The 27678-nt window shown below is 37.5% G+C and overlaps 1 protein-coding gene across 15 annotated transcripts in view; it reads left to right on the forward strand.

Annotated features, from left to right (window-relative positions):
• The window catches only part of SIPA1L1 (signal induced proliferation associated 1 like 1), a 366695-nt gene that overhangs the window by 199427 nt on the left and 139590 nt on the right, over window positions 1-27678 (forward strand). The window lies entirely within an intron of this gene.

The raw sequence follows: 27678 nt of genomic DNA on the forward strand, positions 1-27678 counted from the left end.
TCAAAATTTCATTTCAGATATTCTTATCTAGTCACAGCCTGTCATTTTCATGGATGACTCAGATATTAGGACAGCAAATGCTATGTTTTAGACTCTTCCTTAATATTATGATGAAAAAAAATGGGACTTTAGGGTAATACCCTAAAATTGGATTTTGAAATCTGTTTGAAGAATTTGTACTTTTTAAAAGGAGTTCTTTTTAGTAGCTATCTACAGGATTAATTTTGTCTTATTTGTGATTAAAACCTGAAGATGATTCATTTTCAAAATGCATAGACAACAATCACTATGTATTTACAAATTCACATTCTACTTTTTAAGTTTAATATTATATCATGTTTCCCTTGTAGTAGTATGCCATTTAAAAAAATCCTTTGGAAAAAAAAATAAATAAAAAATCCTTTGGTGTCTTAATTTATGTAATCATATTCCAGTTACACATTTAGTTTACTTTCATTTTGTGCTATTAGTAATGCTTTCATTTACATCTTTATTTGTATAGATTGATTTTTAATGTTACGGATTATTTTCTTTAAAAATCCCCACATTTTCATGGCTTTTAAAGCATTTGGCTAATTGCATCCTCATAGCATTGTACTAAGGAATTAGTTTGAATTTTGTTTTTTTGTTTTTGTTATGGTAGTAGAGTGAAACATTTTCTTTCATATTTTCTTGTCTTGTGAATAGGCTCTTCCTGTTCTTTTTCAATTTGTTATTTTTCTAAATAACAAAATACATTTTTTACATTGTAAAATTATACATTTCACTTCAGAACATTTGTCAGCCAAGTGCTGTCATCTCACAAACAACTACAAATACTTTCTGAACAATTTGTATAAGCTGTTTATGTAAGTGATTATATATTTTATTCATAATATATATACTATTCATTTGGTTCAGTCTATGTGCCTGATAATGTTAGACCCCAGGAATACTCTGGTCACTATAACAGCTATCATGTCCATGGTATCAAAAAAATAATGGTACAAAAATAATGGTACATTTGTCTCATTTTTTTCTAATATTTGTGTCATTTCATTTTAGATCATAGTGAATCATCCAATTTCCAGTAATAATTTATGGGTTTTTTTGTTGTCTAAGATAAGTACTTTTTCCAAAAATAGAAGCCATTCGTATAGAATTCTTATATAGAATTTTATTAAATTCCTACTTTGTGTCTACTAAGTGATCTTATACTTTTGTTCTTGTCTTAGTTATTTATGTGAAATACCAACAGATTTAATAATACTGCCTAAAATTTCATTTGTGTATGTTGATAATGTATGTAAAGTTTTCATTACAGTGCTTGGCAAATAGTAATTTCTCAATAAATAAAATGCAAGAGTTTAGTTTTCTTTTCTCTAATATCTTGAGTGTTGAAATTGGAATGCTGTTTAACTTAGAATTGATTAGATAACCTGCCAGCTTTTATTTTACTTTGTGGTTTGTATTTTGCATGTATTTTTTTCCTATGCATAGGAATATATAATGCATGATCTCTTAATTAAGAAATCAAAATTTCTTGAAGTTGGAAAGAATTTCCAGCTATTTCTGTATCTCATATTTGGAAGCATTTTATTGATAATTTTTTGTTTCTTCTTTTTTGGTTTTCTTTTGCTATTCTAATTTTTTATACTGTTCTATTGGCCTTTTTTTGGTATTCTAATTCTTTATACTGTTAGTTTTAATAGGAAATCACCTGTCTCCTTGCTTATTCATTTTCAGATGTTTAAAAATACTCACTGGTTTATATATGTATATTCTAATCTCCAAATTGCTTCTCTTTTATTTTTCCTTATATGATTTCTAGGGACATAAAGATTTTATTATTTTTATCAAAGAATCATGTTTTAGACATATTTATTTTATCATTGTATGTTTATAGCTTATTAAATTTTACTTTTTTTTCTTTACATTTTCCTGTACTTTTCTGAAGGTTATGAGTTGAAGTCTCAGTTTATCATTTATATTAAAAGTTATAGATTTATCTCTATATGATTTTGACTTAATTCAATAGATTAGAAATTTTACTTTTCAATTTTTAGGAATTCTCATAATTCTTTATTTTTTAAAATTTCTTTTAGAGGCAGGGGGAGCACGTGAGCGTGCAAGCAGGGGGAGGGGCAAAGGGAGAGGGAGAGAGACTCCACTTCCAGAGCAGAGCCCAATGGGGGGCCCTCTCACGACCCTGAGATCATGACCTGAGCTGAAATCAAGAGTCGGATGCTTAACTGACTGAGCCACCCAGGCACCCCTCAGTTCTCAGAAATTCTAAACAATGTCTTCTCATGTTTCAGTTTGTTCTTATATGTAATTATTATTTTGTTTTTATTGGACATGCCTAAAAATTAAACTTTGATCCAAGTATATAGACTCTGTTTTTAAAAATAATCCAAGTTTGGGTTTTTTAAATACTTACTGTTAGCTCAGTTTATATATACATACCATAGACAGTGAACTGACTAGAAAGGTAATTCTATTTTTAGGACATAGAAGTGAGGATAACTTTATTTGTTTCATGAATTTCATCCTTCATTGTCTCTTGTCGTTCTGTGCATGCTAGATCTGTATGACACTGTGACTACCTTACTCCCTTTCCTCATGCTCTTGGCAGAAATGTCCACACCTCACTTTATGTCTTCCCCGACCTTGTTTAGAACTGAGATTCCCAGCACTCATTCTCTCTTCTCCTACTTTATTCTTCATAGTGGTTTGCAGCATGTCAAAAATATTATTATTTCTTTTTTCTCTGTCTCTCTCCCTAGACTGTAACTCCAAGGAAGGCAAAGAATTTTGTCCCTTTCATTCAGTGCTGTAGCCTGGGTGCCAAGAAAAATACCTGGTATAGAGTAGACACACAGTAAATATTTGTCTAATTAATAACTGAATGTGATTATTTTCACTTGATTTCTCCTTTTATGTTTCAGTTTTTTCCTTGATTTCGTTTGTTATGACTTGACATAAAATGTCATATTTTATTACAGATGTTTCTTTTATCATAGCACCAGCTTGATGTTTTTATTTTAAACTTGATATCTAATAGCTTTGCCTCCTTTGTTGTTTTTTTAATCCAGTTTTGTAAAATACCACCTTTAAAACTTTCTGTCTTCTTTGGGCTTACACATTTTGGAAACATGTTGGGAATTTTTGTTTTATTTTGTTTTGTTTTATTACAAATTGGGGTTCTTTCTATAAGTTGAAGTAACTTGCTTTCATTTTCATATTTATATTACCCAGTTTTTTAAAAAATCTGAGAACCTGTATGGTACTTTTAAAAACTTTGACCCCTCAAGAATTATAATCAATTCGTTTTGATATTTGGACCATGATTTGTTTCCTTTTATACCTTCATGTGACTTGGAACATAATCTCTGGACCAAACCATTTCTCATGACCTATTTGTGTATTATATCCATGTTCTTGATCCCATCATAATTACTCTGTATACCTCACAATGCAGTATATGTTTTGATTGATTCCTCACTGCTTTAGCACCTCTTCCTTTTTTACTGAACTGCTGTCTCCAAGCTTTGCATCCCAGCTCCCTCCTGTTTTACCTTCAGGAGCAAGCTCACTCTTTTCTCCATGAAGCCTTCCCTCTGCAAATCTTGCGTACTTCTCCTGGGCCTTCTTCCCGCACTCTGTGTCTTCTAATGCAGTGTGCCTTCCTTGGTCCCTGATACTCACTAAGTGCTGAATAAATATTGCTATCTATATTTTTTTATATTATTATTTTTTTTTATTATTTATACCACATCCTGTTCCCAAACAGGGTGTAAGGGAGCAGGATGGCTAGGTTACCTGTATTTCTTCTTCTTCCTCCTAATGCTGTTTTGTTTTGTAACTTACAAGGTAGTTGCACCTTTTTGTTCTCTCTTCTCTAGACCCACTTTTCTTTGGCTTCATGTGAATAAACGATGTACTTTTATGAGCTTTTTTTTTTTCAAATGCATGAAGGCCTGCTTTGTTCCAACATGTACTCCAATTAGAAATATGAGCAATATTTCTTTCCCTTCCTTGTTTTCATCAGTTTTTAAATTTTTTTTAAGTAATCTCTACACCCAACATGGGGCTTGAGCTCAAGACCCTGAGATCAAGAGTCACATGCTCTACCAACTGAGCCAGCCAAGAGCCCCATAGCTTTTCATCAGTACTTTTCCATACCCCAGTTCCTGACTTAAAAGGTACCTTTCTGTCATTTCCTTTCATCCTCTGAATCATGCCCTTCCATTTCTCTCTGTAGAGAGAGTACTTGGGTTTCACATCATCAAATTGGCAAAAATTAAAAGCTGTTGGAGAGAATGTGGAGAAATGGGCCCTCTCTTGAAGAACATTAGTGCTTTTCTTTTGTTTATATTTTCTCTTTTGGAGTTTCTATTTGGAAATTATCATTTTTATTCTAGTGTATTTCGTTTTCATATATACCCTAATGTCTCTCATTCACTTTATTTCTCTGACAATTTTCCCTTCACATTATTGTCCAATTTTTGTTTTACTTGTACCACACAACTTTTTCAGTTGGGTCAGGGTTTCATTTTTGTCGGTTTTCTAATTAAGTCACTAGGTCTTGGACACCTAGTCTTAAATGACACTTTTTAAAATTCATTTCCTGTATGTTCTCTCAATTAGAAAGATCCTGAATTTGGTTTTGGGAAGGAGGTGGGTAACCTTGACTAGCGGTTTCATTGAAGGTTAGATCTTTTGTTGATTTTATAATCAAGTCCAAACTAATAGCATTTCAAAAATGCTTTTGAAAGTATAATCCATCTCTTTCCCTACCAAAATCATACCAAAGGTAATGTAAGAACAGAACCTAAAATGTACTCCTTGCCGTATGCTTTAGTGAAGATAATGGGCTGTGTGGAGCAGTGTCATGTTTGTTAGCTGGCACATCCTTTACCATTGCACAAATACCCATATGTGGTAAGATTTATTCCTTCTTTAAATATTCTGGCATATTTTCATGACTTTCTTACTGATCTCTCATTACTTTTAATAAAAATTATGGGGTGTATGTTATTTTCTTGCATATTCCAAAGTAATTGTGTTTTTTTAAAACTACTTTATAGCAAATATTTATAAAGAAAATCCTTCCTTCCAAAAAATCAACTATTTCAACTATTTAATTAAATCAACTCTTTCATTTCCCTTGTATTTGAAGTCCTTGTGTTTTAGCATATATAAATATATGTTTCCAAAGTAGAATATAGTATATCTGTTTTTCTACTCAATATTGTATCTTGAATTTAAGCCATGTTAGCCACTAGCCAACTCAATAAGGCAACAAAAAGGAAAAAAATATCATTTTGTGAAAAAATAAAGAGAATCATTAGATTTTTATACTAATAAGAGTTTAGTAAGATTTCTGGATATGAAATAAATTAAAAGTCAGTAGCTTTTTAGTATACTAGCAACACTATATTAGAAAATATGATTACATGAATAATCCTAAACTGAATAAGAAAGTACTATAATGTACATGATGATAAATATAACAAATGATAAGCAGGGACGCCTAGGCGGCTCAGTCGTTAAGCGTCTGCCTTCGGCTCAGGTCATGATCCCAGGGTCCTGGGATCAAGTCCCACATCAAGCTCCTTGCTCATCAGGGAGCCTGTTTCTCCCTCTGCCTGCTGCGCTCCCACTGCTTGTGCCCTCTCTCTCTCTGACAAATAAATAAAATCTTAAAAAAAAAATACAAAAAATAAATGATAAGCAATGACCTTTGGATTAAAAGATCTTAAAGATGTTCTAAATAAATAGGAGCTATATATGTTATAAATGGGAAGATTCAATATTACAAAGAATTTAAAGTTTTCTAAGTTAACTTATAAATTTAATGCAATTTGAAAACAAAATGAGAGTTTGCCATGAAACTTGACAAGAATACTAAAATTAATTGAAGAAGAAAATTAATGGGGTCAGCAGGGTTTATTATAATATTATGATATTTGAATTGGTTCGGCATTGGCAGATAGAAAAACACACCATCTAAACAGGGAAACCATAAGAAACCTCCACATACAAGAGGACTTGTATCTGGCATAGTATTAGAAATCAGTATGGAAGGAGCAGGCAAAAAATAATGATAGGACAGAATTGTAAAATTAAAAATATATTCCTATAAACAAATTTTGTATGAATTAAAGACTACATTTTTTTTTTAAGATTTTATTTTTATTTGAGACAGAGAGAGCGAGGACAGCAGGGAGAGTGGCAGGCAGAGGGAGAAGCAGGCTCCCCGGAGAGCAAGGAGCCTGACCTGTGGGACTTGACCCCAGGACCCTGGGATCATGACCTGAGCCGAAGGCAGATGCCCAACCGACTGAGCCACCCAGGCATCCCATAGACTACATTTTAAAGAGAGACTTTTTGGGGTGCCTGGCTGGCTCATTCGGTAGACCATGTGACTCTTGATCTCGGGGTGGTGAGTTTTAGCCCCATGTTGGGCATGGAGCCTACTTAAAAAAAAATAAAGAGGAACTTTGCAACTTTTAGAAGAATATATAGGAAAACATCTGTGTGGTGTTGGAGATTAGGGCTTAGACTCATGACCCCAGTATCAAGAGTTAGATGCTGTTGGGGCGCCTGGGTGGCTCAGTCGTTAAGCGTCTGCCTTCGGCTCAGGTCATGATCCCAGGGTCCTGGGATCGAGTCCCACATCGGGCTCCCTGCTCGGCAGGAAGTCTGCTTCTCCCTCTCCCACTCCCCCTGCTTGTGTTCCTGCTCTCGCTATCTCTCTCTCTCTCTGTCAAATAAATAAATAAAATCTTAAAAAAAAAAAAAAAAAAAAAAGAGTTAGATGCTCTTACCGACTGAACCAGCCAGGTGCCCCAGAAGGGTTCTTTTTGAGCAAGATACAAAAAACCCAAAATACAAAGAGGAAGAGTGATAAATTTGTGTTAAAAATTTTAAATATGTATATGAGAAAATATATCTTAAACAAAGGTAAAAGGCAAAAAAAAAATGGTAATACATTCAGATACATGTGAAGGATCTCATGAAGGATCAGTCCATAGCATGTAAAGAAATCCTACAAGTCCGTAACAAAAGTGGACAAAACATAAGTAAGTAAGATCAATTCATTTAAATGAATTAAAATTCTTACTAGTTATCAGGGAAATACCCATGAAAGCAACAAGGTAACATTTTTATACCATCATACTGGTATTTAAATTTAAAGGCAAAGATGGTGGAGCAAGTCATGTCCTATATGTTACTGTTGGATTATAAAATTGTTTCAAGCACTTTAGAGAGCAGTTTGATGTATCTAATAATGTTGAAAGATGCTCCAACTCAAGGTTTCAGCAGTTCCCTTTCTAGAATCCTTTAGAGAGACTTTCACACATCTTTCCAAAGAAGGTATGAAAGCAGTGGTCGTTCTTTCATTATTTGTAATAGCAAAAAATTAGAAGCAACGTAGAGTTCACTCAATAAAATCTAACATATACAAAGAATGGAAAACATACAGAAGTTATTTTAAAGGCTCTATATCTTTTTGTATCAACATGAATAAATCTTTAAAAACAAGTTTTGTGTGAACAAAGTTATAAAAGGATGAGTTCCGAATGATACCATCTCTGTAGATTTCGTAAATACACAAAATACTTATGGGAAGAGTGCATAGTGTCTTTGGGAGAGAAGTTTCTTCAGAGAAGCTGAGAGCAGAATGGGATTGATATTTTAGCTGTATTTGTAACATTTTATTTCTTTGTATTCTGAAGCAAATTTGGCAGAATATTGACATTTATTTTTGTTTTTTAATTTTTTATTGTTATGTTAATCACCATACATTACATCATTAGTTTTTGATGTAGTGTTCCATGATTCATTGTTTGTGCATAACACCCGGTGCTCCATGCAGAAGTTGCCCTCTTTAATACCCATCACCAGGCTAACCCATCCCCCCACCCCCTCCCCTCTAGAACCCTCAGTTTGTTTTTCAGAGTCCATCGTCTCTCATGGTTCGTCCCCCCTCCGATTTCCCCCCCTTCATTCTTCCGCTCCTGCTATCTTCTTTTTTTTTTTCTTAACATACATTGCATTATTTGTTTCAGAGGTACAGATCTGTGATTCAACAGTCTTGCACAATTCACAGCGCTCACCATAGCACATACCCTCCCCAGTGTCTATCACCCAGCCACCCCATCCCTCCCACCCCACCCCCCACTCCAGCAACCCTCAGTTTCTTTCCTGAGATTAAGAATTCCTCATATCAGTGAGGTCATATGATACATGTCTTTCTCTGATTGACTGATTTCGCTCAGCATAACACCCTCCAGTTCTATCCACGTCGTTGCAAATGGCAAGATCTCATTCCTTTTGATGGCTGCATAATATTCCATTGTATATATATATACCACATCTTCTTTATCCATTCATCTGTCGATGGACATCTTGGCTCTTTCCACAGTTTGGCTATTGTGGACAGTGCTGCTATAAACATCGGGGTGCACGTACTCCTTTGGATCCCTACATTTGTATCTTTGGGGTAAATACCCAGTAGTGCAATTGCTGGATCGTATGGTAGCTCTGTTTTCAACTTTTTGAGGAACCTCCATACTGTTTTCCAGAGTGGTTGTGCCAGCTTGCATTCCCACCAACAGTGTAGGAGGGTTCCCCTTTCTCCGCATCCCCGCCAACATCTGTCATTTCCTGACTTGTTAATTTTAGCCATTCTGACTGGTGTGAGGTGGTATCTCATTGAGGTTTTGATTTGGATTTCCCTGATGCCGAGCGATGTTGAGCACTTTTTCATGTGTCTGTTGGCCATTTGGATGTCTTCTTTGGAAAAATGTCTGTTCATGTCTTCTGCCCATTTCTTGATTGGATTCTTTGTACTTTGGGTGTTGAGTTTGATAAGTTCTTTATAGATTTTGGATACTAGCCCTTTATCTGATACGTCATTTGCAAATATCTTCTCCCATTCTGTCGGTTGTCTTTTGGTTTTGTTGACTGTTTCTTTTGCTATGCAAAAGCTTTTTATCTTGATGAAGTCCCAATAGTTCATTTTTCCCCTTGCTTCCCTTGCCTTTGGCGATGTTTCTAGGAAGAAGTTGCTGTGGTTGAGGTCAAAGAGGTTGCTGCCTGTGTTCTCCTTTAGGATTTTGATAGACTCCTGTCTCACATTTAGGTCTTTCAACCATTTTGAGTCTATTTTTGTGTGTGGTGTAAGGACATGGTCCAGTTTCCTTCTTCTGCATGTGGCTGTCCAATTTTCCCAACACCATTTGTTGAAGAGACTGTCTTTTTCCCATTGGACATTCTTTCCTGCTTTGTCAAAGATGAGTTGACCATAGAGTTGAGCGTCCATTTCTGGGTTCTGTATTCTGTTCCATTGATCTCTGTGTCTGTTTTTGTGCCAGTACCATACTGTCTTGATGATGACAGCTTTGTAATAGAGCTGGAAGTCTGGAATTGTGATGCTGCCAGCTTTGCTTTTCTTTTTCAACATTCCTCTGGCTATTCGGGGTCTTTTCTGGTTCCATACAAATTTTAGGATTATTTGTTCCATTTCTTTGAAAAAAGTGGATGGTATTTTGATGGGGATTGCATTGAATGTGTAGATTGCTCTAGGTAGCATTGACATCTTCACAATATTTGTTCTTCCAATCCATGAGCATGGAACGTTTTTCCATTTCTTCGTGTCTTCCTCAATTTCTTTCATGAGTATTTTATAGTTTTCTGAGTACAGATCCTTTGCCTCTTTGGTTAGATTTATTCCTAGGTATCTGATGGTTTTGGGTGCAATTGTAAATGGGATCGACTCCTTAATTTCTCTTTCTTCTGTCTTGTTGTTGGTGTATAGGAATGCCACTGATTTCTGTGCATTGATTTTATATCCTGCCACTTGACTGAATTGCTGTATGAGTTATAGCAGTTTTGGGGTGGAGTCTTTGAGGTTTTCTACATAAAGTATCATATCATCTGCAAGGAGTGAGAGTTTGACTTCTTTTTTGCCGATATGGATGACTTTGATTTCTTTTTGTTGTCTGATTGCTGTGGCTAGGACTTCTAATACTATGTTAAATAGCAGTGGTGATAGAGGACATCCCTGCCGCATTCCTGACCTTAGGGGGAGAGCTCTCAGTTTTTCCCCATTGAGAATGATATTCGCTGTAGGTTTTTCATAGATGGCTTTTATGATATTGAGGTATGTACCCTCTATCCCTATACTCTGAAGAGTTTTGATCAAGAAAGGATGTTGTACTTTATCAAATGCTTTTTCTGCATCTATTGAGAGGATCATATGATTCTTGTTCTTTCTTTTGTTAATGTATTGTATCACGTTGATTGATTTGCATATGTTGAACCAACCTTGCAGCCCAGGGATAAATCCCACTTGGTTGTGGTGAATAATCCTTTTACTGTACTGTTGGATCCTATTGGCTAGTATTTTGGTGAGAGTTTTTGCATCCATGTTCATCAAGGATATTGGTCTGTAATTCTCCTTTTTGATGGGGTCTTTGTCTGGTTTTGGAATCAAGGTAATGGTGGCCTCATAAAACGAGTTTGGAAGTTTTCCTTCCATTTCTATTTTTTGGAACAGTTTCAGAAGAATAGGTATTAATTCTTCTTTAAATGTTTGGTAGAATTCCCCTGGAAGCCATCTGGCCCTGGGCTTTTGTGTTTTGGGAGATTTTTGATGACTGCTTCAATTTCCTTAGTGGTTATAGGTCTGTTCAGGTTTTCTATTTCTTCCTGGTTCAGTTTTGGTAGTTGATACATCTCTAGGAATGCATCCATTTCTTCCAGGTTATCTAATTTGCTGGCATAGAGTTGCTTATAATATGGTCTTATAATTGTTTGTATTTCTTTGGTGTTGGTTGTGATCTCTCCTCTTTCATTCATGATTTTGTTGATTTGGGTCATTTCTCTTTTCTCTTTGATAAGTCTGGCCAGGGGGTTATCAATCTTGTTAATTCTTTCAAAGAACCAGCTCCTAGTTTCGTTGATCTGTTCTACTGTTCTTTTGGTTTCTATTTCATTGATTTCTGCTCTGATCTTTATTATTTCTCTTCTCCTGCTGGGTTTAGGCTTTATTTGCTGTTCTTTCTCCAGCTCCTTTAGGTGTAGGGTTAGGTTGTGTACTTGAGACCTTTCTTGTTTCTTGAGAAAGGCTTGTATTGCTATATACTTGCCTCTTAGGACTGCCTTCGCTGCATCCCAAAGATTGTGAACAGTTGTGTTTTCATTTTCATTGGTTTCCATGAATTTTTTAAATTCTTCTTTAATTTCCTGGTTGACCCATTCATTCTTTAGTAGGATGCTCTTTAGCCTCCATGTATTTGAGTTCTCTCCGACTTTCATCTTGTGATTGAGTTCTAGTTTCAAAGCATTGTGGTCTGAAAATAGGCAGGGAATGATCTCAGTCTTTTGGTACCGGTTGAGACCTGGTTTATGACCTAGGATGTGATCGATTCTGGAGAATGTTCCATGGGCACTAGAGAAGAATGTGTACTCTGTTGCTTTGGGATGGAATGTTCTCAATATGTCTGTGAAGTCCATTTGGTCCAGTGTATCATTTAAAGTCCTTATTTCCTTGTTGATCTTTTGCTTAGATGATCGGTCCATTTCAGTGAGGGGGGTGTTAAAGTCCCCCACTATTATTGTATGCTTGTCAATGTGTTTCTTTGCTTTTGTTATTAATTGCCTTATATAATTGGCTGCTCCCATGTTAGGGGCATAGATATTTACAATTGTTAGATCTTCTTGTTGGATAGACCCTTTAAGTAGGATATAGTGTCCTTCCTCATCTCTTATTACAGTCTTTGGTTTAAAATCTAATTTGTCTGATACAAGGATTGCCACCCCAGCTTTCTTTTGGTGTCCATTAGCATGGTAAATGGTTTTCCACCCCCTCGCTTTCAATCTGGGAGTGTCTTTGACTCTAAAATGAGTCTCTTGCAGACAGCATATCGATGGGTCTTGTTTTTTAATCCAATCTGATAGCCTGTGTTTTTTGATTGGGACATTTAGCCCATTTACATTCAGGGTAACTATTGAAAGATATGAATTTAGTGCCATTGTATTGCCTGTAAGGTGACTGTTACTGTATATTGTCTCTGTTCCTTTCTGGTCTATGTTGCTTTTAGGCTCTCTCTTTGCTTAGAGGACCCCTTTCAAGATTTCTTGTAGGGCTGGTTTCGTGTTTGCAAATTCCTTTAGTTTTTGTTTGTCCTCGAAGGTTTTTATCTCTCCTATTTTCAGTGACAGCCTAGCTGGATATAGTATTCTTGGCTGCATATTTTTCTCGTTTAGTGCTCTGAATATATCATGCCAGTCCTTTCTGGCCTGCCAGGTCTCTGTGGATAGGTCTGTTGCCAATCTAATGTTTCTACCATTGTAGGTTACATATCTCTTCTCCCGAGCTGCTTTCAGGATTTTCTCTTTGTCTCTGAGACTCGTAAGTTTTACTATTAGATGTTGGGGTGTTGACCTATTTTTATTGATTTTGAGAGGGGTTCTCTGTGCTTCCTGGATTTTGATGCCTATTTCCTTCCCCAGATTATGGAAGTCCTCTGCTATAATTTGCTCCAATATACCTTCTGCCCCTCTCTCTCTTTCTTCTTCTTCTGGGATCCCAGTTATTGTAATGTTGTTTCGTCTTATGGTATCGCTGATCTCTCGAATTCTGCCCTTGTGATCCAGTAGTTGTTTATCTCTCTTTTTCTCAGCTTCTTTATTTTCCATCATTTGGTCTTCTATGTCACTGATTCTTTCTTCTGCCTCATTTATCCTAGCAGTTAGGGCCCCCATTTTTGATTGCACCTCATTAATAGCCTTTTTGATTTGGACTTGGTTAGATTTTAGTTCTTTTATTTCTCCAGAAAGGGTTTCTCTAATAACTCCCATGCTTTTTTCAAGCCCAGCTAGTATCTTTAAAGTGATGATTCTGAACTCTAGATCCGACATTGTACTAATGTCCGTATTGAGTAGGTCCCTGGCAGTCGGTACTACCTCTTGTTCTTTTTGTTGAGGTGATTTTTTCCGTCTTGTCAGTTTGTCCAGAGGAGAATAGATGAATGAGAGAACAAAACGCTAACAGGGTAACAATGTCCCCAGAAAATATACTCTAAACAAATCAGAAAAGACCTGAAACCGGGGGAAAAGAAAGGGAAAGAAAGAAAAGAGAAAAAGAAAAAGAAAAAGATAAAAACAAACAAAAACAGAACAAAACAAAAAAACCCAGAATATGATCAAATATGATCAGGCTGGTGCATAGATCAGTGCCACACACTAGATTTTGGGTGTATTTTGGTCTGTTAGAAGAAAGTGCCTCCCAAAATTTTAAAGAAAGAAAAACTTATATATGTACAAAAATAAGGGTTGATATGATGAAGGGATGGAATATGACTGTAAAGATGAAAATTATAAAAAATTTTATAAAAGGAATTGATAAGTTGTTTGGAAAAAGAAAAGAGGATTTAAAAAAAAAGAAAGAAAAGGGAGAGAATGTGATCAGGCAGGAGAGTAGAACAAAACCATACACTAGAGATTTAGAGTATATTTTGATCTGTTAGAGGAAACTATCTCAAAATTTTAAAGAGAGAACAACTTATATATATATATGCCAAAAATAAGGGTAACTAATATGAAGGGATAGAATATGACTCTAAAAATGAAAAATAAAAATTTTTTTAAAAAAGGGATTGATAAGATGTTGGTTGAAAAAGGGAAAAGGAAAAATTTAAAAAAAAAAGTTAAAAAAAAATTAACTTTGAAAGACTATAGAATCATGGTAAAAAAGCCATGAATTCTATGTGCAGTATTCCCTTAACGCTGGAGTTCTGCTGTTCTCATCGATCGGTAAACTTGGTCTTGGCTGGCTGTTCTCGCTGATCTTCTGGGGGATGGGCCTGTTGCCGTGGTTCCCAAATGTCTTTGCCAGATGCGGAATTGCCCTGCCCTTGCCTGGTCCGGGCTGAGTAATCTGCTCGGGTTTGCTCTCAGGAGCTTTTGTTCCCTGCAAGCTTTCCGTACAGCTTTGGAGGCCGAGATTGAAAATGATGGCCTCCCAATCTCCGCCCCGGAGGAGCCGAGAACTTGGGGCCCCACTCCTCAGTGAGCCCCCAGAGAAAAGCAGTCAGTCACTCCCGTCTCCCCGGTTTCCGGCTGCACTCCGTGCTCACCCGGCCTGTGACCGAGCATTTCTATCTCTGGCACCCGACCCCATGTGGAGTCTCCAAACCCAAACCCAGCAGATCCCTGCGGTGCGCTCCCGTGCCGCTCCTCCCGGGGGAGGAAGGGGAGTCTCCCCGGATCTGCCGCTTGTTGGGTCCCTGCTGGAGGAGCAGTGACCCAACTGTGCCCCGGATCCCGGTTTATGACAACCCCAAGCTGAGAGCCCGCGCCTCGGCTCCGTCTCTGCAGCCGGCTTCCCCGCTCCGATACCTGGGAGCTCTGCCTCACTCAGGCACCCCCAGTCTTTCTGTGACCCCGAGGGTCCTGAGACCACACTGTCCTGAGAGGGTTCCACCCCCCGCTTCGCCACTGGAGCGACGTCCCTCAGCGGAGCAGACTTCTAGAAGTTCCGATTTTGTGCTCTGCGGCTCTATCACTTGCCAGAAGCGGCCGTGGGAGGCCCCCTCCCCCGCCATCTATTCTCCTGAATATCGCCTCGGATTCACTTCTCCGCACGTCCTACCTTCCAGAAAGTGGTCGCTTTTCTGTTCAGAGAGTTGTTGCTCTTCTTTTCTTCGATCTCCTGTTGAGTTTGTAGGTGTTCAGAATGGTTTGATCCCTATCCAGCTGAATTCCTGAGACCAGACGAAATCCAGGTCTCCTACTCCTCCGCCATCTTGCTCCACCCCTCCAGAATACTGACATTTATTAAATCCAGATGATGGGTAATAGGTATCTCTATGTTTTTACATGTTTCAAATATTTCATAATTGAAGGTTTTCAGTTTAGAATAATAGCATCACAGTCCCTAGTTAAACATGTCAGATTGAACATATGCCACAGTTATTTCCTTCCCCTCCTTAAGCCCTATCCCTTATTAAAGAAATATAAAAAGACATAAATATGCAAAGACAAGAGAAAAATAGGAGCAGATTAGAATTGTCAACACAGTTTTGGTCAGCAGAGAGGGATGGATGTTTTATAACTAATTTAATGATGTGGACAGAGCTGAGAGTGAATGCCTTTATAGAGGGGTACTAGGGAATGTTGACCTTGTACAACCCCAGAATTGGAGGACCCAAGTTGCTGGGAAGATTGGAGAGTTGGGACCAGTTGTAGGTAGATACTGGGGTCCCTTCCCTAACCTGGTGTAATCATAAAGCCTCCAGAAAGCAGGAGAAATTATTTGAAACATTTTTTGCTGAGCTTGGTTCTTGGAATGCTGAATGCTAGGCAGGAAATGGAGCCATTCTTCTCTAGAGAACCTGATGAATGACCTAAAATGACCTGTCTACACCTGGCATTTGTGGGTTCCCCAGTATATAGGGAAAACCCTCTAATTTAAACTGGAAAAGAATTTATGGAAATAATATTTAGTGACTTGCAGAATCACTGGGAAGGCTGCAGAACTAGGTTTGGAAAATGGCTGAGAATCAGGGAGGCCAAGTGGCTGAGAGGACACTGAGTCCCACAGAAAGCCAGTGTGGTACTGCCCTGAACACTGCATGTCCAGCTTTGTGTTGCCACCGTGGGCACTTTACTGAGGGCACTACTATGCACCATAGGCAGTACGCTATCCCCACTTCCCATGTAAATGGATTCACTGCCCCCTTGCTCTCGGCAGATAACTATATTTCAATTCAGAGTTAAAGATGTGCGTATCTCACTGGCTGAGGGCAGGTTGTATGTGTGCATCCTCTCTGTAAGAATGTCTGGTTGAGTGACAATGTGGCACTTGTAGCTTCTATTGTGGAAGGTAGACTGTCTGTATAAGGCAAGGAATTTCCCTGGTTATAGGAAGAGAGCTCCAAGACTAAACAGATACTAGACAATCATAATTATATTTTTCCCTATGTTCAGTTTCCACAACTAAGACAACTGGGTACGTAACCAGTCAGTCCCCTGTAGGAAAGTTTATGTAGTAATCAACAAGCCCTGCTTCCACACAGAGTTTCAGTCTTCCTTTTTAATGCCTGAATATTAAATATAAAAGGATAGCTAATGTTAGCAGACATAGGAGCAAAAGCATTCCAATTGAGAAAGACAGTGATCACAACAAACAGAAGAAAAGTATATGTGGGGGAAATACAGACTGAATATGAAGAAGAAGCTTTAAAAATTAGTTTAACGTTAGTGGGGATGAGACAGAGTATTGCAGTTATGAAATAAGAATACAATTTTTTTTTAATGGAAGAAACAGTCATTGAACACAAAATTTTTTTCAGAATTGAATCTAAGAGTCAATATGAAACATTTAATAGTATGGTTAGAAAATGAAGGTAAAAACATTCTCCCCAGTACTTGAAAGAAAAAGAATTGGGTGGTGGGAGAGAAGAGATAAGCAACTATTCAGGAGATTTAGTATCAAATAAATAGAACTTTCAAAATGAAAGAGAAAAGGAAGGAGGGGAATTATTAAAAAAAAAAAAGAAAGAAAAGAAAGAAAATTTCACTTAAAGAGATATGTTTTTATATTAAAAAGCTTACTGGGTGTCCAATACAAGGATTATAAAAAGACTCACAGAAAGGCTACTCCAGTATTTGAAAAGATCTTAAAAGCTTCCTGAAAACAACAACAACAACAACAACAACAACATGTAACATATAAAAGAATAGGAATCAGAATATCACTGGACTTTTCAGTTCCAACAATGGAAGCTAGAAGATAATGAAATAATACCTTTAAAATTCCAATGGTAAATGTTTTCCTACCCAGAGTTCTGTACCCAGCCAAACTTGTCAGTTTAAGGCTAGACATGCCAAGTCTCAAAGCTTGTCCATATGTACTTCTTCTTAGGCAGTTGCTGAATGAAGATAATGGTCATCAAAATGAGGGAGTAAACTTAAGAATGAGGAAGATGTGAGATCTGGGAAGCATGGGACCCATCAGAGGAGAGGAGGGAAGGAACTGTCAAGATGATAATGATGGATGCTTCTGAGAATGCCAATGCAATAGACCTAATGATCAGTCAGGTCAGACAGGAGTGTAAGGATGGAGAGCTCAAGGAGAGAGGGTTCCAGGAAGGAGAAATGGACTTGATAGGGTATGTGTTGTTTTTAACCATATGATAGAGTAATGAAAACTTTTTTTTTTTTCTTCTCTTGTTGAGTTTTGGGAGAATTAATGTTACATATATAGAAACTAAGCAAATGGGGGAAAAAATGAAGCAATTATTAATTCCAGGAAAAATAAGGGAAGCAATTAAGCAAATATAGCCGTAGTAATACAAATCCTGCTACATGTATAGCTATAATACACACATGTACACACATGCACAGACAAAAATATATACATAGCATAGGGCAAGGGAAGAAAGGAGATACTTACTGAAGTATGCTTATTTCTCATTTCCACAACAACTTCAACAGGTAATATCTAAGACAAATCAAGAAATAGCAGTATGAACATGTTATTGAGAAATATGGAAATATTGGAGAGAACAGTGGTATGAAATGAAAAGGGTAGCTCCTGCGAATGGAGAATATGGGGTAAAGCACTCCTGTTTGTTTTTTTATATGTTGTAGTATTATTTGCCTTTAAATGTTGTAAGCAGTACTTTGATAAAAATGTAAATGAAAAACTAAATAGCATAGCAGTGAGTATCTTTGTACAATAGGTTTTCCTTCTATAGATTGTAAAATCACTTCTCAGTGTTTGTTGTCCCACTTGTTGTATTCAAACATGGATGACATTTATCATTAAACTTCTGTAGGAACTAAGTATCCTAAAGCTAAATAAGGCACAGTCCCTCGCCTCATGGCCCACTTGTGGCTTAGTTGGTGGTGCATCAGAAAACCTTGAAACATTGGGATATTTTGTATGATTGTCTTTTGGGAACCAAGGATGTCGTGGGAGTGTTAGAGACTTGAAGAGAAAGAGTAGATGCCTAGAACTCACAAGGAATGGAAAGTCTGGCAGAGATTCCAGGGCCTGCTGGAGAAATAAAGAGTTCTGGGGCTCAGTAGAGGAAAATCCCTTCTGCCCCTGGACAACTATACATTTCCAAATGTTGGAAGAGAGATTACAGAGCCCAACAATATGAATATTTTCTGGTTTAGCTTTTTTTTTGTTTGTTTCCCCTGGAAGGGTTTTACCAATTTTTATTGACTCTGTCAACATAAGGATGTCTGTTTTAACTGTGCACCATTAACCGTGAGTCCTGGCATTCTTAGGATTTTTCCTAATCGGTATAAAATGATGTAGCGTTGTTTTGATTCGAATGTCTTTGATGCTTATTATACCCATGATTGTTACAACACTAGTTAGGCCTTTTCTTGCACTTGTGTTCTGTTAAGGAGTTTTCTTTACTCCCAACATCTTTTTTCTTTTAAACTTTTTTTAACTGTAGTTTTGTCAAAAAAAAAAATTCAAAATCAGTTATTTTGTCAGAAAACTTCAAACTGAGAATCCCTCATTTTTATTGCCAGCAGAGCTGGTGTTAGAAGGTAATGATGCATAGTAAAGTGATAATTTCTTTAAAGTAGAGAATCCCTGTCTTGATTCTGAATCACCGTAAGTTACATGCAGTACTCTCAAGGGATGCTGTGTAAAAGAACATGGCAGCATGACTGGGGTGGGGATGGGGTGTGGCCAACTTCCTAGGAGGGACTATACCAAAATGCAGTCTTGAGGAGTAAGAGTTGGACAGGAGGAAGAGGGATGGGGAGGAACAAGCCACGAGAATGAGGGAAGACAATTGTATACACTTGTGTCCCAGCACAGGGTGCCACTTGGTTTCTCCTGAAGGCTCATTCAAGGTACATTCAAGGAATTGTAGCTGGATCTCTTTCCCTTTGACTGGAGCTAACTAGAGGGATCTATCATGCATTTGGGAGATTGTTCTTTTGCCTTGAAAGTGGTAGGAAGTTACTGTGAGGTTTCAAGCAGGAGAGTGTAAGTGTTGTGCTTGCATGCACTTTATAAACACTCAGTACTGAATAGGCAGAGTGATGAGATTTTAAAGTGTGAGTGCTAATGCAGACACACAAGATGACATCTGAAGATCAAACTTACCGTTTCAGCTAGGGGACTCATTGCACTTTGTCACAAAAATGAAAAGCATGGCCAAGAAACAGAAGACTTCCGAAGCCTCAAGGTTTTATCTTTGATTACTTGGTTGGTTTGCATTTTAGTTAGCTTTTTTTCTAGTTTGTAAATGAAAGTTTAAATGATAAAGTTAATAAATTTGCAGGTAACATGGAATCTAAAAACAAACCCAAAAAACCAAAACCAAGCTCATGGATATAGAGAACAGATTGGTGGTTGCCTGAGGTTGGGGAGAATGGGACGAAGTGGGTGAACGTAGTCAACAAGTACAAATTTCCAGTTATAATGGGTAAGTCATGGTGATCTAATGTACAGCATGGTGACTGTAGTTAATAATATGGTATTGCATATTTGAAAGTAGCTAGGAGAACAGAACTTGAAAGTTCTCATCACAAGAAAAAACTCTGTAATCTTGTATGCTGACAGATGTTAACTGATCTTACAGATAACATGCAGTTATCATTTTGCAGTATATACAAATATTGAATCATTGAGTTGTACACCTGAAACTAACATAATGTTATGTCAGTTATACCTCAATTTTTAAAAATAATAAATCTGTCAGTAAATCTCATTTAGAAGTCAGGGATTTTTAAGTTTGGGGGAGTCAATAAAAATAATTCTATTTGAGGGCTATGTATAAATGTGTATGAATATTTGTATATGTGCATAATTAGTAAAGACAAAAAAACCTGGGGGAATGTGGTATGCATCGGTTTAAGAAAAAATTATTTCATTTGCTCTTGTCTTAATTGCTGTTGACAAGTTGCCAGAAACATTTGTAGAGGACTCCTATTTTCAGAACCAGGATATATATATATATATATATGATGTGATCACTTGTATATATGATTGTTGTGAAGTGTTTCATCAAGTATTTTATGTCAGCTTGGAAAGGGGAGGTCCTCTGCCTCTCCTGGATGCAAGTAGATTCTTTTGTTGTTCACCATCCGCCCCTCTGCCGTGGTTTTCTGGTTCTGTACTGGATTAGGTCTCTTCAGAAGTGAGCTGTCCTGTGACCTGGATCCTTCCTCTCCTCTGCCCTTATCTTTCAATGCCTGTCTTACTGTGGGTGCTCAACCCACACAATGTCTGGAAGATACACAAACTATTAGGAGTGGCTACCCTTGGAGTTGGTATTGGGGTGTCCTGAACAAGAAGATATATTTTTCACTTTTTCGGCACTATTTCCGTTTTTGTTTTTTGTTTTTTTAAGCACATAATTCATGCACTTAAAAAACAGCATTGCAAAAGGGGTCAGCAATGGGAAGACTTGTATGGGAGAAAAATCACATGAGCATAAAAGATGATTATCTTGAACATGATGAATTTGGTGGCGGTCATTTGTAATTTCTGGTTTCTGTTGTCCTTCCCACTTGTGCTGTACTAGCCAGCCCTCCTTTTTCCTGTGAATGTGTTTATTTACTTTGCTAGGATTTTTAAGAGCTGATTCTATTGTGCATTAGTTTACCTTTTGGTGATTTCATTATGACGGTGCCTTGTCCAGTTCTAATGGATGCATTTCTGGTTGCTCTTTTAAAAGATTTGCTCATTTGTGTGGCTATTTTTCATGCCCTTTCATGGTTACTGGATAGAAGGAAAGAAGGTCAAGTTGCTGTTATTTTTCATTCACTTCTGTTGGTTGTGAAGGCTCCTAAAGAGAGAAAGATGAAGCTGAAATCTATATTAAATTTTGGTTAAGTGGGCTTTTTTTCCCCCTTGACCTGTCCCCCTAAACACTGATATTTATGAGCTAACCATAACTACATTTTAGATTACAATATGAATTCTGTTAATCTATCTGTTAATTTCTAGTCCATTTTAACTGAGATCAAGTGATTTCTGTTTCTTAATGATTTCATTTCAAGGATATTGAGCTTAGATGCTTTTGGGATAAAGAAAGCCCTCAGGAACCTAGAGCTCTAATTGGGGAGAAAAGGCCGAACCAAGCGTAGGGTTACTCACAAATTTCAGAAAGTAGTAGGAGGAGAGGCATTTTTAGGAGAGAGGGTGTTCTAGTGCAATCAGCTTGGCTTAGGAATCAGACCCCTAGAGCAGTGACCTGGTCTCTTCAGAGCGGCAGGGTCTTCACACATGAACTTTGTGGATCACACCTCCCAGCAATTGCTGTGGGGAGTGAACAAGGTTGTGTGTAGAAACTGGTGCATAAAGGATGCTCAGACTGTGGTTAAAACTGATGGCAACAGATTGTTGAGGAGCATGTTCTAGAAAAACATCATGGCATAGCAGACGGGATAGGAGTCTGGGAATGAGGAAATCTGGCTTCATACATAGGCTCTGCACCCTGTTTGCCTTTGGTGAACTTACAGTTTCGACCCTGAGAGACCACATGTGGAAGATGAAGGGTTTGGACATGGTATTCTTTCTCATAACTCACAGTTTTAAATTCTGAATGTAAGGTCAGAGAAGGATACCCTTGATCTGAATCAGTCATCCCATAGATCTTTATGGAAAGGTGATACAGTTTGTCCTGATTTCCAGACCTAAATCACACAGTAACAGCGTGGCGATTGAGGAGGACGGTTTCCAAAAGACAAGTGATTTGACCACTGTAGCATTTTAAGGAAGTTAATTATCAAAATTTTTCTCCCACTAGATGTATTTCTGCTAGATGCAGAGATTCATACCAGAGTTGGACTTCAAAAGTAATAACTAAGGCTATAAAGGGAGACCTTTTTTCTTTTATAATACATTTTTGAAGTAGTTTTCTGCCATAAATTCTTTGCCAGTCCAGTATTTACTGGAAGTAAGCCCACTGGGTGTGAGCACTTTGTGTCATACGCAATCTCCTTACCTCCCTGAAAATGGAGGTAACTTCACAGGGTGCTCATGAGGACTGAAGGCATAAACATGTGTTGGAGAGTGAAATGGATGGGAGTCCTGATGCTTCGAGGCCCTGTAGGGGGAGCTTATAGTCAGAAATAAGGGTATGATAAAACAGACAAATGAGCCATCTGCAATCTGTATTTAAGGAAATGCTAAGGCAGTGTGGGGTGATTTTAATTTTTTTATTTTTTTTTAAAGATTTTATTTATTTATTTATTTTAGAGAGAGAGAGTGCATGAGCAGGAGGGGCAGAGGGAGAGAGAATCTCAAGCTGACTCCCTGCTGAGCATGGAGCCAGATGCACGGCTAGATCTGATGACCCTGAGATCAGGACCTGAGCCAAGAGTTGCCGCTCAACCTACTGAGCCACCCAGGCTCCCATTTAATTTTTTTCTTTTAAGTCTTAGTCTTTGGGTGGTATTTTAAAATCTGCTAAGTGAAATGTGGTTACTGTTGATATTAATCATGATTAACAGTTATTTGGATATTAGAGTTGTATGTAGAAGTAACTTGATGTTAAAAAAAAATAACTTGATGTTTATCCATTATTCTTACTGATGCTACTTTCTACTCTTTTTCTAAGGTGAATTTACACGTGCTTTTTCAAGTGTACTTTCTTAAATTCTTTTTGGAATATAAATATTCAATTGAGAGAACCACGATATCTTTATTAAAGCCATTTGTGATGTTCTATCTTACTGAACCCTCTGGATTCCCATACTCCTCTCCTCTTGTTCCAGGTACACTTGAGGGACTTGAGGGTGGAAATGTTCCCTCTGTGTCTCCTCCTGGGAGGGTGACTAGCATAGTGCAAAGCACCATCCGGTGCCCCGGTGTCCGTGTTGGCAGCCTGACAAGCTGTCTCAGTGATGCAGATTCTCTGCTGGGGTTCCTCGTGTGTGGATCAAAGGCAGCTTTCATAGCTTATCTAATTTAAATCTGACTTAATACAGTTCAGACCTTTTTTCCTTCTGTCCCCAGAAGAGAAGATCAATACTATTAGACTCCTCCTCTCCAGGTTACAAACAGTTTCAGTTTCTTGAGCCATTGACATCTCAAAGCAGAGTCAAATGGTGATATTTTTTACATTGAGCCTGAATCTCTGCAGAAGGAGGACTGTGAGGATGGAAGGTGAGATGTCTGCGAATGTGGGGAAAGTTAGATGCGCCCCTGGAAAGGGGGGTGAGTGATGACGGCCCAGCCTCACTCCTGTTAGGCAGCCTCACCTGGTTTTCCAGTTCACTACCACCTGGAGACCTGTTGGCAGGAGGGGATTTTATATCAATATTAAATTTAAAGAAATCTTCTGTAAATGAGGAAGTATAGGCAGTTGTGTATGAAGTAATTAATCAAATCTGTAAATACTGCTGATCTTATAGTCTTGAACACTCTACACTTGATGTAGCCCTCTTTGATTTCAATTAAATCAGGCGGTTTGTGCAAGATCATCTAGAAAGGACCTCAAGTCTGTTGAACTCTGACTTGTTTGGTGATTTGAATGGTTGGAGCATTAACATAGTGCAGTGTCTTATAATTAGTATTCAGATGTGTGTGCATTGTACTATATTCCCAGGGTTTTTTTGTTTGTTTGTTTTTTTAGTAACAGAATGATTATTTTTTCTCTTAAGTTTTTTCTTCTGATTATTAAAGTTACACATGCTCATTTTAGAAAATAAATAGTACAAGTACAAAAAAAAAAGAAAGAGAAAGAAAAGAAAAAAAAAGCCCAGAAGTTATTCTTAATCCAACTGTCTAAAGACAAACATTGTAAATCCTTTGGGGAACTCCCTTTGGCTTGTTTATAAATCTATATGTAACTTTTTAAAAAAACAGCTGTATTTATAATGTATGTACAATTTTGTTTGTATCCTAGATTATTCTAAAATTGGGCATTCTTGTCCCCAGTTACGTTCAATAGGATGCACAGTATAAAGATACTCTATTTTTTAAACAGTGAATCCATGGTCATATCCATTAATAAATCTTAGTTTAAATAAAACTAGTTGTTTTTTTTTTTCTCATGGAATCTTTAATCTACTAAAAAGTGCTATCGTGTCCTAAGGGAGGTGATATATAGTGCGTCCCTGCCTTATTTAATTATGGGACCCTTTTTTGTGGATTAATAACTTGCAGAATTTGAAGCAGAATTTGGGAAAAGCTGACAAGGATTTCCCCCTGCATATGAGACATGTATTGGTTCTTCCCTGGCATCCATTTTTCACATTCCCTTTTCCCTAGATCATATTTGGTATTAAGTGGTTTAGTACCAAGTCGTGCTTGATGATCAGCTGTGCAGTAGTAGATCACAGTGTACATATTGATGAATACAATTTGTATGTATTTTAAATGAATGTACAAATTAGTACATTAAAAACACACACGTGCTTCACTGATCTAGTCTGGTCTCTTTTTTTTTAAAACAGTGGGTTTTTTTTGTTTTTTTTTTTAAGATTTTACTTATTTATTTGACAGAGAGAGACACAGCGAGAGAGGGAACGCAAGCAGGGAGAGTGGGAGAGGGAGAAACAGGCTTCCCGCGGAGCAGGGAGCTGATGCGGGGCTCGATCCCAGGACCCTGTGATCATGACCTGAGGGGAAGGCAGATGCTTAACGACTCAGCCACCCAGGCGCCCCTAGTCTGGTCTCTTAATAAGCTGCTGCCAGACATGGAAACGCTCAGTGCCCTGATAAGTGGGTGAGCTCTGATTTCTTTTCCTTGAAAGTATTAGTTTGCTGTACCTCAAAAACCTATTATTTTTCCTCTAATAATTCTGATTCGCTGTTACCCTCCTACTTCCTACCTTTTACTTTAATTTCTACCTTGAGCTCCTCAAACCTAGCTCTTTGGCATTATAGTAATTGCTTATTACATATGTTAGTCATATTTAAGCATAACAGATAAATATTCCCATTTATTTCTCTTCTTGTTTTGCCAGCTGTTGATTCATTTCACTGCTCATCAATAACTCCACCAAATGACTTGCTCGGTACCTGCTTCATTCTGTCATCCCTTTTTTGCCATCAAGCTTTCTGCCAAATTTTGTCGTTTCCTTCACAAAGCCTTTGAAATGTAACTTTTTCATTAAACTTTTTTAGTTGGGCAGGTGGGTAGGAGCCAAATGTTACTCGCCTTTTGGTTCTTGCTCTAGCCTAATAAAGACATTTTAAATTGCTTTCTTATCTCCAGATTCAAATGTAACTTGGTCCTGTTACATAGGTGTTGTATCCCTTAACTTTTTTACTTGGTTAATTTCAGGGCAGGTTTTTTTGAATCTACTTTGTGTCCATCACTGGTGTCTTTTTCAGATAGTGAACATTTTGAGAACAGGTACTAGATTTATCAACCCTGTTCTTCCCATTCCTTCCTGCTTGTTGTTGAAGGGACAGAGCGGAAATGAAAAAATGGGGAAATTCCTGTCTAAAAAGTTATGTGCTGATTCATAAATCTTAAATTATACATGACATTGATTGCACTGAGATGTTTGTATGTATTTCAAACCCTCTTGAAAGAATGAGACAGCCCTTCCAACTGAGATGTTACTTTTATGTAAAGTGAATGAAATTCAGGAAAGCCAGGAAAGGATGTAAAGAAGAGTTTACCTTATTTGGTTATCTTAGCTAACCTAATGTTCAAGCACTGTGAGCTTATATTTCTATTTTAAAATAAAGTTTATTACATTCTAAAATATATTTATGGGCATTACTAAAGAATATGAGCATTCTAAATCTATATATACAACTTTGTAAACTATTTACATTGGTACTTTCATAAATACTCAAATTTCGTAATTAATATTATATAAACACCGGTGGAGGAGTCTAACAACATCCCATTTTGGAAAATGGACGTATTTGATGACAAGCACTACATCTTTTTGGTGAATATACTGTATTGTGTGGTAAATTATTTTAGGGCAGGAAGTATAGTTGGTTTTTTGGTTTTGGTTTTTGTTTTTGTTTTTTCCCTTCCCACATCTTCTTGTGTAGCCTTCAAACTATTTTTTATGTCCTTGGCACAAAGAAAGTTTTTTGTTTGGTTCCTTCAATTATTCATTGTTCTCACTTCCTTATCACTCATTCATTTCTTGGGAAAAAAATCATTTTTCCATTTTTCTGGTAGTTAATTCACTGTACAAATTGGGTAAATAAGGAAGATATCAAATGAGTACTTGCAGTATTTTTCTGGAGTTTAGGAAAGAGGGTCATGAGTAGAGGGTCGGAGTTACTGCACTGAGATTGTATTTGAAGGTTCAGGTACCTGTGGCCTCAGCAGAATGGACTGGCTACCGTGCAGCCATCTCCCCACATAATTCCGTAATTCTCTCTTCGTTCAGTTGCACAGGCATCTGTGACCCACCCAAGTCAAGAATATCCTGCTTTCCAGACTGATATTCTTACTTGGGTGTCCCCATGCCTGCTATCTCATCCTCATGTACTCAGTGCTGCGTACATCCCAGTACTAATACCCTTTATAGCTCCCTCAAAGTATGAAGGATGCTAAGAGAAGCCAACCAAGGCTGCCACTCTGGAATCACTAGCTTTTCAGTGGAGCCCACCGGTGATATTGAAGAGTGAGCAAAAAGAGAAAGGCAAGAGAAAATGAAGAACATGGTTATCATGGAAATCTAGAGGAGAGTGTTTTAGGAAGGAGGGAGGGGTCAAGAGTGTAAATGTCTCAAGGAGCCAGAATGATAAGGGATGTTTTTACACCTGTAGCTTCCCTTGAAGGGAGGGATTGTTTCCTCAAATGCCCCTAGCACCCAAGTGTGTGGTCAGTGCCCAGAAAGAAATTGAGAAATGCTGGGAATGATTTAGAAGAGAGGAGGAAGCACTTCTGGAAGATTGACATTATCGGGAAAGAATGGTGGGTTACGTTGTGATAGACCTTGAGTGATGAAAAGACTGTCAACCAGTGGGATTTGAATGTGTCTTCTCATTTTCTGATAGAATTTGCAGGAAGTCACTGAACTAAACAGTGGATTGGTATTCTTGCTAAATGGGTCTAACATAGACGCCAAGTAGTAGTACCTAGAGGTGGAAAACTAAATGTGTACCAAGGAAATTTCTATATAACTTACTCTTTCAACAGATGGAGGTGATGTGCTCTAAATTAGTATTGTTCTCCTATTTAAATCCATTGCTTTTTACTGTATTTAATGATGTTTAAGCAGGTTTGCTGATAATTAAGGGAATTGCTAATAATTGTCAGCATATGTTTGCTTTTCTCTCGACCCTAAGGAATAGGTTTTAGGTGTTACTGATCTGTCATAATATTACACACATGGTTGACATCTTTATTTTTGACTAGTTTAACAAATGCAAAACATACATATATTTCTACATACACTAGCATCTGTCCAAAGTTCATATTGCACTGAAAGGGGTTTGATGCTATGCTATAAACAAGGATGGGGAGAAAGAGAGGGAGGTGGGGCAGGGAGGGAATGAGAACAGTAAAGAAGGTCCTATGACAGGAAAAAAAAAAACCTGTTATTTAACTTAGTTGTCTGTCTTCAGCTCCTCGGTTTTTACAGGTCATTAAACTGTGGGCACGCTCTCTCCCTATGTGCCCCATCTATATTTTGAAATTAAAAGAAAACATTGCATTGTTTTATAAGATGTAAAAGGAGTCTTGGCATTTCTTTCAAACTGCAAAAAAA

The sequence above is a fragment of the Halichoerus grypus genome, chromosome 8 (assembly GCF_964656455.1).
Source record: "Halichoerus grypus chromosome 8, mHalGry1.hap1.1, whole genome shotgun sequence".
Taxonomy (NCBI): domain Eukaryota; kingdom Metazoa; phylum Chordata; class Mammalia; order Carnivora; family Phocidae; genus Halichoerus; species Halichoerus grypus.